This window comes from Sardina pilchardus, chromosome 23 (assembly GCF_963854185.1).
Source record: "Sardina pilchardus chromosome 23, fSarPil1.1, whole genome shotgun sequence".
NCBI lineage: Eukaryota > Metazoa > Chordata > Actinopteri > Clupeiformes > Clupeidae > Sardina > Sardina pilchardus.
The window spans coordinates 22,012,830-22,019,531 of NC_085016.1; positions in this window are offsets into that span (position 1 = coordinate 22,012,830).

Here is a 6,702-nt window from a genome sequence, read left to right on the forward strand (position 1 = left end):
ACATGACAGAATGACTCATGGTTGTAATGTGGACGGGTCACTCAGAGCACCATGTGGACATAGCTGTGGCCAGATTTGCGGTCTGTCCGTCTACTGAAGACCGTTGCATTTGGTTGGGGCACACGTGTGAAATCTAAGCTGGGTGTCGATCTGTGTGTGGGAGCTGAGAGCTGGGAAGTGTTTTGTTATTGTTATCATGCCTATTGTCAGGGTTGGAGCAGTGAAGTGTGGTTGTGGACGGGCTGTGCACACACACACACACACACACACACACACACACACCAAGTAGATTAAACAAGGCACAATCACAGAAATACATAGATAGACACAGACATACACACACACACACACACACACACACACACACACACACGTAGATGAGCAAACAGGAAATGCAATCAGACACACACACACACCCACACACAGACATACAAACAGACACACACACACTCACAAACAGAAACACAGAGTGAATGAAAGAGGACACACACTCACAGTGAAGGAGAAAGGGCACACACACACACACACACACACACACACACACACACACACACACACAAACACAGAGTGAATGAGAGTGGACACACACTCCTACTCACAAATAGAATGAGCTCTTTAGTTCTTGTTTAATCCACCCACTTTGTTTGAGTAGTCATCAGTGCAGCATGTGGGACAGAAGAATGGACCAAGAGGTGGAAGAGAGAGAGAGAGAGATGAAGAGAGAGAGAGAGAGTGACAAAGAGAGGAGAAAGAGAGAGAGAGAGAGTTTGGGCAATACACAAAGTGATCAGGATAGACAGAATGAATGAGTGATGAGCTGACATGAAGACTGAAGTGATTGAGGAAGAGGAAGGAGATGAAGTGATGAAGAGAGTAGGAGAAAGAAGGAGAGAAGGAGAGAGGGATGGAGAATAAGAGAGAGAGAGAGAATGCCACGGCCCTCCTTGTTCACTCATTTGTATTCCTGCATTCAGCTGTTCCCTGTAAGCTGGACTGATGCACTGACAGATAGCTGTCTTAGGGTAGAATGGGAGTAGCGTGGAGAGATTATGGAGCTGTGATTTTGTGCTTGTGAGTGTGTGTGTGTGTGTGTGTGTGTGTGTGTGGGTGTGTGTGCGTGCGCTTGTCATATACTGTACATTTGTAGTGTGTGTGTGTGTGTGTGTGTGTGTGTGTGTTTTAAATCGATAAGGTGTTATATAGTAACCAGAGGGGATGGTTGGTTTGTCCGGCACATATACGGATATATGTCTATTATCATGCAAGTAAATTCGTGTGTAGTGTACACACACATTTAGAGACGGGTGCGCGCATCCGCAAGTTTTTCTTAAGCAGGTGCCAGACAAAAAACGTGTCAAAGTAGGAGTGATGGTCTGCACACTGCAATGGCTCCAAAAAAGTAGTTCTTTTTTATTTAAAAAGGCAACGTTTCGATCAACAGATCTTCGTCAGGCCAGTGTAGTGTAGGTAGTGTACACACACACACACACACAGCAGCAGCTCCAATGCTTCGGCTGTCTGACTGGACTGACAGATTACTTTCCCAGACATCTGTCAGAGTGGGAAGGGTGTTATATGTATGTGTGTGATGTGTGGTGTGTGTGTGTGTGTGTGTGTGTGTGTGTGTGTGTGTGTGTGTGTGTGTGTGTGTGTGTGTGTGGGATGTGTGTGTGTGTGTGTGTGTGTGTGTGTGTGTGTGTGTGTGTGTGTGTGTGTGTGTGTGTGTGTGTGTGTGATGTGTGTGTGTGTGTGTGTGTGTGTGTGTCTGTGTGTGTCTGTGTGTGTGATGTGTGTGTGGTGTGTGTGGGGGAGGTGATGTGAGGAGTTGGTGTGAGGACAGCAGTGGCATGTTGTGATGGTATTATGATGGCTGCAGTAGAGACTTTTGGACTCCTGTTGGGTTTGTTTACTGGTGTGTTTTAATGTGTCTGCTGGACTGGGTAGTTGTGATAGGACAGGGGACCGTCAGAGGGAGATGTGGAGTGGATTAAAGGGGTGGGTGTGTGTGTGTGTGTGTGTGTGTGTGTGTGTGCGCGTGCGCGCGTGCGTGCGTGCGTGCGTGCGTGCGTGTGCATGTGTGTGTGTGTGTCTTTGTCTGTGTCTGTGTCTGTGTCTGTGTGTTTGTGTGTGTGTGTATGTACAGTATATGTGTGTGTGTGTGTGTGTGTGTGTGTGTAGGGGGTAGCTCTTTTGAGTAGAGGAGTAGTAAGAAGAAAACAGAAAAAATTGCCACTCTGATTCCTGCAAGCAAAGGACAGAGTGCGGAGAGGTAGGTGGAGGGGTGGAGGAAGAGTGTTGTCACGGGCGGAGGAGTGCAGTGATGGTGACGGGGCCGGGGGACGGGGACGGGCGAGCCGCATGGCGCGGTGAGGCGCGCTCCTGTGCCATGGAGGGGAGGGCTATTGATCCCTCCTCTGCCAGCCTGTCATGCTAACTGGCAGGGGCCACAACTCCAGGGACCCTGCAGGCTCCGCCGCTGTGCTTTTCATTTAAAAGACATGCCAGCCCCCCCTCCACCTCCATCTGTTTCTCCTCCACCCTCACCACCACCGCCTCCACCTCTCTCTCCGCCTCCCTCCACCTCCCTAAGGTACGCTACGCTACGTGCCTCTGCGCTACAGAGGCCCCTCTCGTGTGGAGATGGAGTCGTCGACGACGGCGTGACAGCAGGACTGTGTGTCCGTGGTGACGGTGCGCTGTGCAGAAAAATGGCATCAATGAGAGAGCGTGCTACAGAAGAGAAGGGGGTGGGGTAGTGTGTAAAAGGAAAAAAAGAAAGAGGAAAATACAGTGAGGCAGAAAGAAAGCAAGCAAGAGAAAGAGAGAAATAAAGAGTGGAAAAAGAAAGAAAGAACAATAAATGAAGAGTGAAATAAACAAAGAAAAAGAAAGAAAGAAAGACAAAGAGTACCATGGAGGTAGAGAGTGTCAGCGTGACTCATTGTCGTACAGAGGAATTATCACTCGAGTTGGATTTCAGTGAAGAATGAGGTGGGTGGAGGATATGTGAAAGAGTCAATTGTGTGCATCTAGCTTGGCTGGCTGTAACAGAGAGCATAGCATAACAGATTGACAGCATGTTGGTGTTGTTGGGAAGTATGCATAACGATGATTTGAAAATATTTACTTTTTAATACAGTCTGGACCTTGGGATCTACATTTGGGTTAGAAGCAGGGTCTGTTACAGCACTACTTCATGCAAGCTGCTTTTAGTGCTACTACCTGAGCAAAATAATTAACTTTTTTTTAAAGTATATTTGTTTGGCCTTTTTGCCTTTATTGTTATAGGACAGTGAAGAGTAGACAGGATACAAGTGGGAGAGAGAGATGGGGTGGGATTGGGACATGACCACATGCCGGATTGGAACCCGTGGGCCCTCGGATCTGCATATGGTACGAGCGCTGTAGCCTGCTGCGCCACAGCGCCCCCATAATAATTAACATTTAATAAAGGAGTAATTAATAATCCAAACACTCTTTTTCTGAATGAATACAATATCACTAAACAAAATATTGCAACAATGAAGTAGATCAATATTTTCTGAAACCTTGACCATTTATGATGAGATATAATTGTAGAGGAGAGTAGTACCACTATGAAGAAAGAGGGAAGAAAGAGAGAGAGAAAGAGAGAGAGAGATGGACAGATGAAGAGAGTGAGAGACATGCTCCAACTTACTAACAGATGGAAAGTGATAGAGAGAGAAAGAGTGAGAGAGAGAAAGAGAAGCTTTGAGCAGCTAATTTATTCTCCTTTCATCAATCATCCCCAGTTATGCCATGATTCACATATTAATCTGTAATAACTTCTCAATAAAACATTCATTAAAACAGAAACGAGCATCCATTAAACTGCCAAAAGATACATTGAAAAGAATATTGATGGCTCTTTCACATCAATTACTTATTACAGAGGATTTTCTTTTTGTGCTGCTAATCAGTAAGAATGAACTTAACCCCAGTCACACACACATGCACACACACGCACACACTCACACACATGCGTGCGCACGCACACGTTTAATCAGGATTTCACATTTTCTGAATATTTCCAGTAAATTAAAGCAGTTCAGCAATCTATTATTAGTTTTACAGATGCAGGGGTACAATAGATTTAGTATTTTCCAAATGAATATGCTTCCTGTATCTGGATCAGAATTTTGCTAAATGTTTGGCCTTTGTTTGTCCATCCAGCTATCAATCGGATTTCCTTTTAAAACCCAGGATGTTGTCTCTTGGCTCAATGCATGAACTTGGCACCTTCTGTTTTAGGAAGTCCAGCAGTATGCTCTGGATCGGTATAGAGTATGCTATCAGTAAGCTCCAGCAGTATGCTATACATGTCAGTAGGCTCCAGCAGTATGCTATCAGTAGGCTCCAGCAGTATGCTATACATGTCAGTAAGCTCCAGCATCATGCAATACCTGTCAGTAGGCTCCAGCAGCATGCTATACCTGTCAGTAGGCTCCAGCAGTATGCTATACCTGTCAGTAAGCTCCAGCAGTATGCTATCAGTAGGCTCCAGCAGTATGCTATACCTGTCAGTAGGCTCCAGCAGTATGCTATCAGTAGGCTCCAGCATCATGCAATACCTGTCAGTAGGCTCCAGCAGTATGATATACCTGTCAGTAGGCTCCAGCAGTGTGATATAGCCTACCTGTCAGTAGGCTCCAGCAGTATGATATACCTGACAGTAGGCTCCAGCAGTGTGATATAGCCTACCTGTCAGTAGGCTCCAGCAGTATGCTATACCTGTCAGTAGGCGCCAGCAGTATGATATACCTGTCAGTAGGCTCCAGCAGTATGTCTATACATGTCATCACTGTGTGCAGCACTTTGGTTAGGTGAGCATGTCTTGCAGCTGCCCACATGCAGTGTGGAACCACTAGTCCTCCATCTTGTCGTCTCTGGGAGACAAAGTGTCTGGTGGAATGTACTTGTTTTAAGGCAGAGCCATATCCTCACCACCTTTATCGTTTAGCTGTCCATTTCATGTTCTGTGGAATGCGGACATTTGTGAAGAGGTGTTGGATTTTGGAGATAGCTATGACTATTACCGTTTGCAGCTTCACGTCAGGGACAGCGAGAGGTGATACATCAATGAGATTGAGTCCAGTCATAAACTGATGTGCTATATCTGTCACTTGCTGACTCCATTCTCCAGCCATGTTGAATGTGTGACCCAGGTTGCTGTAGGTCTCATGTCTGGCATACACTTTGATTGGCTGGTCTAAGATGGTAAAAGAAGAGTGCTCTTTGATCTATATATCTCTTTGCCTTCACTCCACCAGAGAGGGTTAAAGCAGAGCGAGAGGCGCAAACGTTCGATAATTTCCGCGTTCTGTCTTCGCAAAGGGGAGGGGGGCTAAATCCCCCTTTAAGCAGACCTGTTAACATTCGAACTGAACTGCTTGCCAATCTGACAGAGATCAATATCCCACTATGACGACTTTGCGACACGCCTCTTTAAGCAGACAGGAACTGTTCGAATTTTGCTTCCATAGACATGCATTACGTTGCTCTATCTTGTCAGTAATGAAGGATCTTTGACTCCACCTCTCATAGAAAGCTACACATTTTGCTGTGCTGGCCAGACCATGTCAGGAAATGATCAGTGCATGACAGCATGTTCTTACTCACACCTTCCTCTCTGAGCACCATCATCACATCGTCAGCATTAGCCTTGGACTGGATGGCTGGTGGCAGGACTCGGGGTGGGGAATGTACAGTACACAAAGCCATTTCAGCCAGCGGTTGATTGCTTGGTTAACATTTACAGCACTCCATGGACAGCCAAATAATTCATTCCTTCTTCAAGTGGTATTGATCTGGCGAGGTCTTTCCCACAGATTAGCTGTAAGTAAGAGTCACTGTGTGTACATATTTGATTATTTCCTCAGAGATCTCAGGGAGCTGTATTTCTCCCTGTGCACTGCAGCTGCTGTAGATGGGTGGAGAAGGGGGTGGTGTGAGATCAGGAGAGCGTGGTGCTGTCACGAGGCGACAGGAAGTAGGTCCAGTGGGATGGGATGTGGCGGGACTCTCCGAGCTCCTTAACGGAGCTGATCAGGCAGCCTGGGGAAGATGGGGAGCGGGGGATGGAGGAGGAGGAGGAGAGGAATGAGAGGAAGGAGGACAACAAGTTGTACTTTGTTGTTTTTATTTGTCATTTGGTGTCGTATAAACAGCGAGTATGTAGAGCGCTCGGTGGCAGCTGTGGTGTGTGTGTGTGTGTGTGTGTGTGTGTGTGTGTGTGTGTGTGTGCAAACCTGTGTGTGTGTGTGTGTGTGTGTGTGTGTGTGTTGGGAAGGTCAGCAGTGTGAACTCCAGTTCATTACTTTAGGAAGTCGTCCCCCTGGAAATGCGCTGTGCAGTTTGTGCCGGCGCTCCAGAGCGAGATTGTTCCAGGGCCTTTAAATTGACTGAGCACGCCGCAGAATTGGAGTGCGACTCCGTATGCTTGTTTGTGAATTGGGAGCGATAAGGTGTTCATTAGGACATAATGCCCGCAGCCATCTGGCCACACTTCCGAACGGAATAGCGTCGGCTTTTCGTAACGTGTGTGTCGATACTCCCGTGTCGCTCGCTGATGGCCGCCCAGTGGGATTTGTGTTCCCTAACAAACCGTGGGGCATCATGGGTAATGAGAGAGCGCGGACCTGTTGCCTGCTGGGTAATTTGACCTGCTGGGCACGACTGATC